The 12,694-nt window shown below is 35.6% G+C and overlaps 2 pseudogenes; one reads left to right on the forward strand and one right to left on the reverse strand.

Annotated features, from left to right (window-relative positions):
• Positions 1-417: 417 nt before the first annotated feature.
• On the forward strand, positions 418-3,737 carry LOC149534023 (polyubiquitin 11-like; annotated as a pseudogene).
• A 288-nt stretch (positions 3,738-4,025) lies between these two features.
• LOC149534024 (uncharacterized) overlaps positions 4,026-12,694 on the reverse strand; it is a 39,167-nt pseudogene continuing 30,498 nt past the window's right edge.

Genomic DNA, 12,694 nt, shown 5'->3' on the forward strand with positions numbered 1-12,694 from the left:
TCAAAAACATCATCAGAAATCTTCTCCTCAAGTCAACATGGAGCTTAGCTCATAGAGAAAGGGAGGTAAAGGAAAATCCTAGTGTTTTCCTTGTGTTAACCAGATAAGGGTTTCTTTTTGTCGAGGTGGATTGGGTTTTCAATCCTTTTAATTTTTTATTTGCCAGTTTGTTTTGGTTTGGTTAGGTTTGTATGGGTGCCAGTATTTGGTTGTTGGCTTCTAGCTGAGGAGCAGTCGGTTGTGTCCACCTTTGATCCATTTTGGGACTTTGTTGCTATATCTTCGTAAGAACTTTATGGGGTTTCAGATCCCCTTAAAACCTATTTTATCCCTTAATTGAAAATAATATCATATCCTGTACTCTCCTTACGTACAACTATCCTAGATCTTGATGCATTCCCATGAATTGATAAATATAAACCTATACATTACTCTCAAGGCAAGTCCATTACTCTCAAGGTTGAGAGCTCAGACACCATTGACAATGTAAAAGCTAAGATCCAAGACAAGGATGGGATTCCCCCGAACCAGCAGAGGCTTATCTTTGCTGGGAAACAGCTCGAGGACGGGCGAACCCTAGCGGATTATAACATACAAAAGGAGTCCACCCTCCACTTGGTACTTCGTCTCAGAGGGGGCATGCAAATCTTTGTTAAAACTCTCACTGGGAACAGAAGTTGTGGCCAAGCTGTTGTGGAACCAATTGCCCTTGTTGGTGAAGTTAATAAATCAGTTTGGAGGAGTTTATGAAGGCCGTAAAAGCCTCAAAGAGGTCTGGACAAAGCCATAGCTGTCTGGAAGCATCTTGTAGCAACCCATTTATGACTGTAGACAACTATAACATGGCTGCAAGGGTTGGAGTGTCAAGTAGGAGTTTCGTACATGTTTGTAGCTCTCTAAGAAAACGTTGTACATGCCTGAAGGGTGCCGCACCTGGTCTATAAACCTCTTGGGATGAGACATTGCGAGTCTGAAAGGAATAATATTGCTGTTTGAGGTGTTTAAGCACATCCTTGTGATTGGAGCAACATTATTTGGTAGGCCATTCCATTGTATTTTCTGGTAGAGCAAGTACTAGGTCTGGCATGTATTTCAAACTATTCTATAATCTCTAAAATCAGTTTTATAAGTGGAAATAATTTCTTATGTTATCAGAGTATGTGTCATCAGCATTTGTTTATTTGTTTCAGAATTCAATCATTATGTTATGTATTGTTTCAATAATGAAGGAAATCAGAGAGTCATTTAACAAATAGCAACAAACATACTCAATTGCAAACTGGGAATGAATCAGAAAAACTCAGTTATAAGCATGTAGGCAAACTGTCTGACAAAATCTCAATGAATGGAAAAGGCATTAAAAAAATTATTAAATCAAGGGGACATCTTTTACTGTTATCAGAGAAGTTGAATCCTACCATCCTAAAGTGTGTCGTAAGAAAGATGAAGACAAGGGCAGATCAAAAAAGTGATTTTGTCTAAAATTTAAAGGTGATCAGTTAAGGGACTTGTAGAAAGGAAAGAAAGTAAGAAATTGACTCTGTGTAATTGAATTTCATTTGGAGTCCATAACATTTCTCGATTGCGATCTCTCTAAATTGGAATAATTAGGCTCATATTTGTCTAAAGTAGACCAATTTGCTTGGAGGCTTGGGAAGTGGGCTTTGAAGTCCTCAATGTTCTCTTTGGCCCAACACAAGTTTATTGAACATTCTTATGAAGAGGTCCGACTTGGAGTTGCTTCTTGTCGTAGTGAGATCATAAGTATTAAGAATAACAACTCCTGTAACACCCTATAATGATGACATATCGAAGAAGGTTCAACTGATTGTGGAGAGCCTACATGGGTTACATGATGTCAAAGCTCTTACTTTTGGTAAGAGGGCTAAAAATTTATAAATTATGGCAAGAGCTAGATCATTTATCATTAGTTGGATCTCAAATGTGATAAATTGAATCTACAAATGTTTTAATGTTTTAAAACCAAAATCAAGAAGCTACATCCATACAATGTGAAGGCTTCTATGCAAACTATTATGTCAATAATCTTAGATGAAGATGATGATAACTTCAAGAAATTGCAATTAGATTTGTTAGCCATTTGGAAAAAGAAGCATAATATCTCACCTATGGCTTTTGAGTTCTCAAAAGGGTTGATTGAGCAAAAGACTAAAAGGTTCAAGAAATAAAGGATTGAATATGAACTAATCTCAATGGGTTTACAAGTTGCAGTGTCTCCCAAAAGAGTAAGAGCCAAATGAGAAGGGAGCTGACTTTCTTTACATGTCATGAGGCTTAGACACCTGATCAGAATTGTAGGATTAGCAAGGAAGATAATTTAGCCAAAGAAGTTTGGATGAGCGATGAAGAAGATAGGAATCCCATACTTTTGTTTCTAGGGAATAACACAAATTATTGCGAGGAGATGGATTTAGCTATTGTTGGGTTAAGGGATATACAAATCACTATATTGGTGACTTGGAAGTTCTTATTGACAAACATTTTAATGACAGTCTTACTCTAGGAGAGAGCATGTTGGAGTCTCAAGATGTTTCTAAGGAAGAAAATACATCTTCATATAAAGAGAAATTGCTTAATGACATAGCAGCAACTTTGACATTGCACGTAGATCAGTGAAACAACAAGTTTAAGGCCTATTGACATTGACAACACCTTTGAAAGGTATGATGAATTGTGTGTTTATATTATTAGTTCACTTATGTATGATAGTGTATTGGATGACAAAACTAACAACTTGAAAGGTCCCGAATTTGGTGAGGGAGTAAATTTACTTGAGGATGCTGCATTTGGTAAATTTTGAAAAGAATAAGATCAACATGTTGTTAGAAAGTCTACCTTACAAATCTGAAATTGTTGCAACGGATGGTGAATTGCCTATTGACCAAGGGGCTTTCCTAAGTTGTGAGTCTAAAGAATACCAAAAAGGTGACACTAAAAAAACTGATTTAGTGGACCAACCAAAAGTTTTATTTCTAGATGAGGATATGCTTGTTGTGCCTTAGTCCATTTTAATGATACCCATGAACACATTGAAGACCTCTATTGGAGAGCTCTGACACTATCGACAACATGAAGGCTAAGATCCAAGATAATGAAGGCATTTCGCCAGACCAGAAAAGGCTCATTTTCACTGGGAAGCAGCTCGAGGATGGTCAGACATTGGCTGATTATAACATCCAAAAGGAGTCAACTCTTCATCTTGTGCTTCGTCTTCGAGGTGGTATGCAAATTTTTGTCAAGACCTTGACTGGAAAGACAATTACTCTGGAGGTGGAAAGCTCCGACACCATTGATAATGTGAAGGCCAAGATACAGGACAAGAAAGGTATTCCTGCTGACCAGTAGAGGCTTATTTTTGTGGGGAAGCAGCTTGAAGATGGACGTACCCTTGCAGATTATAACATTCAAAAGGAGTCCACCCTTCAGTTGGTGCTTCGTCTCCGTGGTGGGTTTTAGGAATTAGTTGGGCTGGATGTGATTGAATCAAGTGTTTGTGTTTATCTGCACTTCTTAATTGTGAATTTCATGATATTATAGAACCAAAAAAAACATCATATTTAATACTTCAGGGCCAGTGTAGCAGATTGTCTTTGGTCTTACACCCGCCGCGCTTCCTCTCATCATCTCCACGTGACTGTTGGTAGTCCCGACACTAAAATGTTCCTTCTTTTCACATTTTTAATGTTGTATTGTTTGTTTTATTTTCCTGCATATAATTCTAATAGATTTAGCACAGGGATAGAGAAATGTTTGAGATCTAAGAACTTTCTGCTAAAGATTATTAACTATTTTTGAGGGCTTTTGGAATTTTAACACACTGTAACAACAAATTTTCTTTTATTTTAGAATGTAAACCCATAAAGAATGTATTTTAGAAAGAAAACACCATAAATATCTCATAGGGGCTACTTTCTATATACATTATAGCTGGATTACGAGCTCAAGAATTCCTTGACATTTCGAGGCATATAAAACGCAATACACTCTAAACTTGTAAACTACACAAAAAGACACTCACGGATGTTGCAAATGCATTAAATATCAAGATAGGCTCAATACTTATCACCTCCACCAGTCAGCCTGAACATGAATTTCCTTTTCTACAATCATAAAGAAACATTGTTAGTCTCCAAAGTACTTGCCATATTAAAAACAAGTGAATTACAAGTTAAAAATTAAACCCAAATGGGCTAAAAATAAGCAACTATGGATATAATCTCAATTATAAGGTTAACTTCCTACCAGTACCAAGAGATCGGTCACTTCTACTCCTTGCTTGAACTTGTGGCAGCACCCTGTGAGTTCTTGGAGATACCGAAGACTACTTCAAATTGGGTGTTGATGGAAGAGAGTGTCTTCTTATCATACCAGTGCTCTTCTCTTGAACGTCTAGACTCATCCTTGAAGAAGCTTGAGCATGAAGCTTTGCCTTCACTGACTTAGTGGCAGCCATATAGCTAAGAACTGATGGAGTTCCTTGCAAATTGTTATATGAATGATCCCCTTTTGCAGATCCAAATGAGCTACGCCTTCTACCTGTGTTTTGCTCTATCACAGGAAGTTCAGGTTCTATCTTGATCATTGAATCAATAGTATTATGTTTGGAAGGTACAAGATCTCCATTTGAAACTGAAGATTCCTTCTTTTCTTGTGATAATTCATCCTCTTTGGTAATGTTTTCAGGTGGGCTTGGTTGCTGGGCTATAGATACTTCCTGAATAGAGGAAATTGTCTCAAGCTCTTTATGTAACGGATCAAATGAGAAATGATCTGAAGATACAAGCTTAACGGGTTCATCATGTATTCCTATATCTGTGGAGATAAGTGTTGTACTCTGCATGCTAGTTTGATCTGATGTAGCATCCAATGTTGCATTTGGTTCCTTTTTAAAATTGTGCCTGGGTATCTTAGCTTCTGCATCCAGATGATCTGATGATATAGCATCTGCTGTTGGGTTTGATACCTTTCTCAAGCTGCGCTTAATCTTTTCAGCCTCAATCTCAGGTGTGTCTGTTGTTGAATCAACCATTGAATTTGACACCTTTCTTAAGTTACGTTTAACCTTTTCCATTTCTACCTCTAGATGATTTGATGTAGATTCCACAATTGAATGTGATCCCTTCTTGTGTTGCGCTTAACCTTATCAGTTTCAACCTCAGTCTACTTTGAAACTAAATCTACTATTGAATTGAACACTTTTCTAAATATTCATTTAGGCCTCTCAACCTCAGCTTCATGATGATCAAAAACAGAGTCTGTTGCTAATTTTGAGACCTTTCTTAGACCACGCTTTGGGTTCTTAGGTTCAACATCTGTATGATTTGAAAAATGATCTGATGTTAAATTGAAGCCTTCGTTGCATTGCACTTAGGCCTTTCCACTTCAGCCTCAGTTGACATTGCAGTCTCACTTGTCTTTTATTTCTTTGATGTATTATTTGTCTCCTTAGAATATTTCAAAGGATAAGCAGACATCCAACGTGCCATCCACACCCATCCCAAATTGGAATCATCAGGACCACAATCAATTCGTAGAGAATTTATCTTGGGTGTATGCTCCAAAAGTTTTCTCAGACAATTATTGAAATCAATATCAATATATGCAACAATTTAAGAACAGATTGGAAGAAATTCCATCACTCAAACTAGTTGTGCAGATTATGATTACCTGACAAGCAAATGCATTTGCCAACAATTTTTCAGGTTAGGAAGCTCCATTGGCCACAAAACCTTTGGACCTCTTTCTTTCCTGAAATAGTCCAAAAAATTATTGCTATTGTATCAGCAGTCAAAATAATTTTTAATAACATCTAACATGAGCTTCCACAAAATATTTGTATTCAATCTACTACCAATTCATTTCCTCTTCAACGATTATGCCTGTGTCTATGTCCAAGTTTCCCTTGTATAGCCAGTCCTTGTTTTGACATTCTAACTTGGCAACCACAAACAAGAGCTTGTAATATAATAATTGCTTGCAAACAACGTAAGGATCCCACAGCCTGTTGCCTAACCAAATGTCCGTAAACAAGAGCTTGTAGCCTTATAAGGCCTCATAAGCTCTAAAAGCTTTCTGGGCCTACAAAACCAAAAATTGGGCTTGATCATTTCAAAAGGTTTTAGATCCTAACCACCAACATAAAAGTGCATGTTAAAATTAGGCAATCGCCAGAAAAAATAAATGGCTAATAAACATAGATAATAGAAAACAACAGAACAATTATTGATAAAAACTTAGTACCAGATAGCCCCGAAAAATAGACTATGCTTTGATGGCTGCTGATTCTTCCCTTAGTCTTTCACCTTCATCCCTGGTAGTAATGATTTCCTGTATATAAGACTCTGATTGTTCTTCATCTGCCAGCATAGTAACTGATTTATCAATTGATAGTGAGGTAGCTAACTTTTTTGTACCAGCAAATCCTGTCTGCTTATTCTGTTCTCGAACAGGTCCATTTTGTTCATGGTCTCTGATTCTAGATGATGGTTCCAGTGGTGCAATAGCACTAGGCACATGGTCTTCATGTGATTCTTTCTCCAGAATTCTTACATCTTGATCCTTTGAGGACTTTTTCTAAATAAAAATACAACACAATACAACTTGTCAAATATTGCAGTACTTTCTAAATGAGCAGATAATATCCTTCACTTTGAAATTTTAAGCTCTCATAAATATTTACTCCTTGATTACTAAAACTGAAACAGAATAAAGATATATCCAACAGTACTTAGGCCAATGGTTTCCCACAAGTATGGATGGCAAGATATGCATTCACTCCCGAGAAGCCAAGAAAACAAAATCCTGATCAGGTTATCTCAATAGTATAAATTTTGTTGAGGGATAACCCTTGCCCTGAGTGAGGGAAGAGGGCATTTCAAACAAATAACTTGGCAATACGCCTCTACCAAAATGCCTAGAGACATTGATCTAGTGGCAAGGTGGAACAAATGTTAGGATGATAACCAATACTCAAGCCCCATAAATGGTACTTCCCATACAAACGTAAGATTGAAAGTGGCTTCTATGCCAAACATATTATAAGCTTAACAGATCATTCCCAGTTTAACCTGCTTTTTTAAGTGGCAAATGTCAATTGCTTATGAAAGCTTCATGTGTTTGCAGAAGATCCCTTGAAAAAAAATCCCAAGCTTTGAGGGATGGTGATTGGACAAGCTTGAACCAGCCCTCTTAGCATTGCATGCCATCTATCACCATCATTTTGATCTCATTGAAATTCAGTTAGGAAGCCCTCTTTTGACTGTTTTGTGAAATGACTTTGCAGCTAGCTCATATGTACTATCACAATTGCATGCAAATAGACACCAAACTTTTGAGGTTTCAAAGGTGTTCACCATTCACTTCATTTTTCAATTTTGCTTCTTGGGGTCAATTTTCCTATTTGTACATACCCATATAGGTTGACTTACTAAAAATGTGGTGATTTTTATAATTTCAACCTTTCGACTGTCCTACACCTTGTAAGTGTCATCACAGGCTCCAAAACACCTAAACAAACCTACAAAAAAAAAGGAAATACAATTTTTTGGGGTGATGCAAAATTGCCCTTGCACCGCGGGATGCTCATACATCACTTACAACAACAAAATTTCAAAATAATATAGTTGAAAAGAAGATAAATTATTTGATGCATGAAGTGCAACATTTTAGACACAAAAATGTCTCTAGTATGGAATGCCTTGAAAGAGGACAGATAGTTTCATTGCTAATTCATTTGGAATAAGATTTATGAACTGCATGGTAACATGTTATTAAGATGACCAAATAACAAAATTTACCATAAATGATTCCACGAGACAAAAGGTATAGAAGCAATTAATAAAAACTCCTAATCAAACATGAGTCCTCCCCTTCCCACTTGGTTAGGAGTTAGCTTTTGCAAGCTATGTTGGCCTAGGTGTTTATTATGTGTGGCCTGGTTATAGAAAGCAAGAGAAGTTCAATACCAATGTTAGTATACAATAATTTTGCAAGCTATGTTGGCCTCATTAGTTAAAATGTGTGGCTTAGATTTGTGCAGTGGTGAAGTTTGGCATTGATTTTAGAATATAATAATGTCATTCTTATACCTTAAAGATGAGGTTAAAAGCACTGCTTTGTTACTGTTAAAAGCATTGTCTATGCTGGAGGTTAGTTGTAATGCTTTATTCAATTATTTATTATTTGATAGCTTGCTATCTGCTAATTACCCTCGATACACAATTCTCTTGCGATCACAAACTTTCAGTAAATAGAAGCTTAGTAATCTTGAAACTTAGTCTTCCCATTATCGTAGATAGTAATGTACTTTTCATATAGATCTTCTTTTCACTGTTTGTAGTATTATTCAGTTGTTTCAAAGTTTCAATCTACAACGATGCCATTACTTTAGAATAGTTCTTGTTTTCAAACTATAAACAAAAGCAAGTTTAGATGCAATCTGCAATTTTATCTATAGTGTTTTAAGAAATATGCTAGACATGAAATCACTACTAAAAATGTGTCAGGAAATTTGGGTCTATATCTTATGTTATACTGTTAGATTTTCCATTACCTTTAGTGTAGGGTAGAGAATGTGTTATTTTAGAAATCCTATTAACAATAACAAAATCCATTCTGTGTCCTCTATAATTCAAAAGAAGGTGGGTATGTTAACAAGAAATAAAAGACAAATGTTATGTGAATGTTTTATTAGATAATAGTTAATCTTATTTTGTGCATAATTGTGTTGATCTTCATGGGATTGCCTATCATCATGCTTGTTCAGGCAATACTGTGTACAATTTGTTATTCTTATTGTCCCACCTACGTCTAATGTCTACTATTTGGCTAGAGCCATTTGAGTTGGGATTTTGTGTGGATCAATGCAACTCTAACGAGAAATGAAAGACTTGTGTTATGTGAATATTTTATTACATAATAGATAATCTTATTTTTTGTATAATCTTGTTAATCTTCCAAGGATTACCTGTCACCATGTTAATATTGTATACAATATGTTATTTTGCTTCTCCTGCCTACTCCAATGTCTTTTAGTATCATTTTGTGATGATGCTCCGCAGAGTCATTTGAGTTGGGTTTTTGTATTAATTTTATGATGTTGGGATCATAATTTTTTAATTAAAATTTCTACCAAGTAAAGAATTTTTGTTATCAAATGCAAGGCTTCATCCACGAGTTTTGTAGTGTGCATATTAGAGGTCCAAACTTAATATGCAAACCTGTTGAAGATTTATGGAAACCTAATCAGAAATAGAGAAGCAAAGAAGGTATCTTTGAATCAAGCAATTTGTTCACATTCAACGTCTTTTATTGCTTCTCATGCCTATATAATAGGATAGACAGGGCTTTGTGATTATGAGATCTATCTATTCAGATGCTTCATTTGTCATGTTAATGTCATCATTACAGGTTCTAATAGAACTGAACCACAATGCACACATGATACATCAGTAGGAATCCCATCTTCCCTAGGAGCTCATGAACTATGTTAACCCTTTAAAGATCTAGAATTATCTGCTTCCAAAAATACCATGAAGAAAAAGCATTAATATAAATACCTTCAAGTATTTTCAAATATAGGAAATCATAAATTCATTCATAATCAACAATGTTCAAAAAACTAATTAGTTTAGGTGACATGTATTTTATTCAATTCACCCTCCTTATCCCTATTACTCTACTCCATTTTTACAAATCCTCATAATAAAGTTCCCTCGGGAACTTGAATCCTAAACCTTATTTCTACATTTACAAAGGCAAGTATACCTATCTTTGTTTTCATGTAGTTTATTGAATGTTTGTGACTACTTTAGAAAAAGGTTGGGTAGTTGTGGTATGGCTATTTTTTAGCCAATTTAAAGCTTCAAGAATCACATTGAGGGGTTGTAGTGCATGGCATGTTCATTAGCGGGCTTAGATGTTAGGTATGGTGGTATTTATCATAACATTGTTAATGGAACCTACCCTGAACATATCCCTTCGACTAAAATGCCTTTTGGGTGGGCATATTACTTCTGTATTGAAATATTCAGGTGGGATTCATCAGTTGTGAAAGCATTATTGGTACAGAGCATCGTGGGTTCAGTTTCCAGTGGGCAATTTGGGATTGTGCTTTTTGTCTTTTTGGCATGTGTATCTATTTTCTTGTTCATTACTTATTAGATTTTGGGAAAATGAGGTTGTTAGATAACAGTGAGTGGAAATATAATGTGTAAAATAAAGGAGATTTTCTGATATACATTTTATTAGAAAGACTTTTTCAGAATGGATTTAGTTTTAAGTTTCTGTAGATTTTGGGAGAGTGGACAACCATTTAAATTGGTTATTTGACTCCACAACACCTGCAATCCATTTTGTCCTCTTAGAGTTTGGTGTCCTCATTGTCTAAATCCCATCCATGGTTGCTTCTCTACACTATAGACTGCTGTATGGCTTATTGCTTTTCCACAAACAAATGGATGAAGTTATCTCTTTCTTTCCTCCCAACTCCATTGCCGATTTAAATTCACTGGCATATATTTTTCTATAGAAGATAGAAATCATTATTGTGTATTCCTTGCCACTATTGAAAAAATTGAGCCAAAAGTTGCTTATCTATCATCTGCTATATGCAAAGTTTCTCTCTGATGTTTTTAGCAATTTTCCTACATTGCTTTTTAGTATATTAAACATGCATATTTTAAGAGCTACAATTCATTTAGATACAATATTTGTAGTCATATATTCCTTGATTTTGGACATGTCTATCGAATCACTTTTTAATTGCTGCAGGTTTGAGCACTTTGTGATCGCTCTGGAAGAGGCTTCCAAAGACTCACTATCCTTTTTGAAGGACAAAGCATTAAAAGTAATGATGGTGTTAGATTGTGGTGACTGATTAGGAAAGTACTATACATACTTCATAAATTCTTTGGGGTAGAAAAAATAAAATTGGGCCCTATTTTATCGAGATTTTGGGTCGTCATGTAATTATTAATTATAACTCTAAAACAGTTTAATACTTCTATAAAAAGGGCTTAAGGTTAGGGATTATTTCATAGTTGTGATTTGAAATTGTTTCTTACGGCGGTATTGAGCTGTAAGGGATTATGGATTGTAATTAGGTCATAATCACTGGATTGTAATAATATTAGACTTGCTATTTGGTGGACGTAGCCCAGGGATTAGGTGAACCACGTTAAGTCTTGGTGTCTTGTGTTCTTTTTTGTGTGATCTATTATTTTCTAATATTGGTTATATTTGCATGTAATTGTTATTTATATCCGTGGTTTATTCCTGAAAAGTGGTATCAAAGCGAGGTTGTTTTTCAATTATCTTCCGCAGGAAAGTCTCACAGTTGAGTGGGAGAAATGGTAGATGAAGGTAAGTTGAGGGTTGTCAAGTTTAATGGATAGAACTTTCAGTTATGGAAAATGAAAATGGAGGACTATCTTTATTAGAAGGATTTATGAAAGCCATTGGAAGGCAAAACCAAGAATCAGGGGTCTATGTCAAATGACAAATAGGATCTTTTGGACAGAAAGACACTTGGAAGAATTCAATTATTCTTGGCATTTAATATTGCAAAAGTGAAGACAACAGAAGAGTTGATGAAAACCCTAGCGACACTATATGAAAGGCTCTCCACTTCAAACAAGGTATTTCTCATGAAGCATTTATTTAATATGAAAATGGCAGAAGGTGGATCTGTTACAGATCATTTGAATGAGTTTAATACTATTACTAGTTAGTTATCTTCTATGAGTATCAATTTTGATGAAGAAATTAGGGCTCTCTTGATTTTGTGTTCTTTTCTTGAAAGCTGGAATGGCTTGGTAATGGCTGTGAGTAATTTTGTTTCTGGATCTAGTACCCTAAAATATGATGATGTGATCGGTGTTGTTTTGAGTGAGAAAATTCATAGAAAAACCTCAGGTGGATCTACATTAGGAAGTGTTTTGAATGCACAAAGTAGGGGCATAATGACTGAGAGAAGAAGTAATTCCTGAAATCATGGGAAATCAAGAGGAAAGTCAAAGGGGAGGAGGTCTCAATTGAGAGGACTGAATGACTACTGGTACTGTGGGAAACTAGGGCATAAAAAAAAAGATTGTTGGAATCAAAAGAAAAATGAAAGAGATAAACCAGATGGAGACAAGGAGGTAAATGTGGTAAGGAACAAATTCAAAGAGGATGCTTTGCTTCTATCTTTAGAAAGTGTTGATGATTCCTGGGTTTTAGATTCTAGTGGTTCATTTCATGCTACACCTCATAGAGGTTATTTCATTGATTATGTCCAAGGGGATTTTGGGCTTGTTTATTTGGGGGATAATGAACCCTGTCAGATTGTTGGAAAGGGAAAAGTTAAGATTAAGTTGCAGAATGGAAATCATTGGCTACTACATGAGGTAAGACATGTTCCAAGGTTGAGTAGGAATTTAATTTCAGCAGGGAAACTCGGTGATGAGGGTTGTGTAGTTATTCTGATAAAAATTGGAAGGTTTCAAAAGGTTCCCTTGTAGTAGCAAAAGGTGTGAAATTAGGTACCTTATATCTTTGTACAGGTCATATTGTTCCTTCTACTTTATTTGTTTCAGAGAAAAATGAATGTTCAGGAACAGTTGCTGTAGTTGAGCAGGGAGAACAAATAGTTTTTGTAAATTCTAATATAGCACTAGGTATGTGCAGGATCATG

The sequence above is a fragment of the Cupressus sempervirens genome, chromosome 10, assembly GCF_028749045.1.
Source record: "Cupressus sempervirens isolate cs-2001-9-10 chromosome 10, ASM2874904v1, whole genome shotgun sequence".
NCBI classification, from domain to species: Eukaryota; Viridiplantae; Streptophyta; class Pinopsida; order Cupressales; family Cupressaceae; genus Cupressus; species Cupressus sempervirens.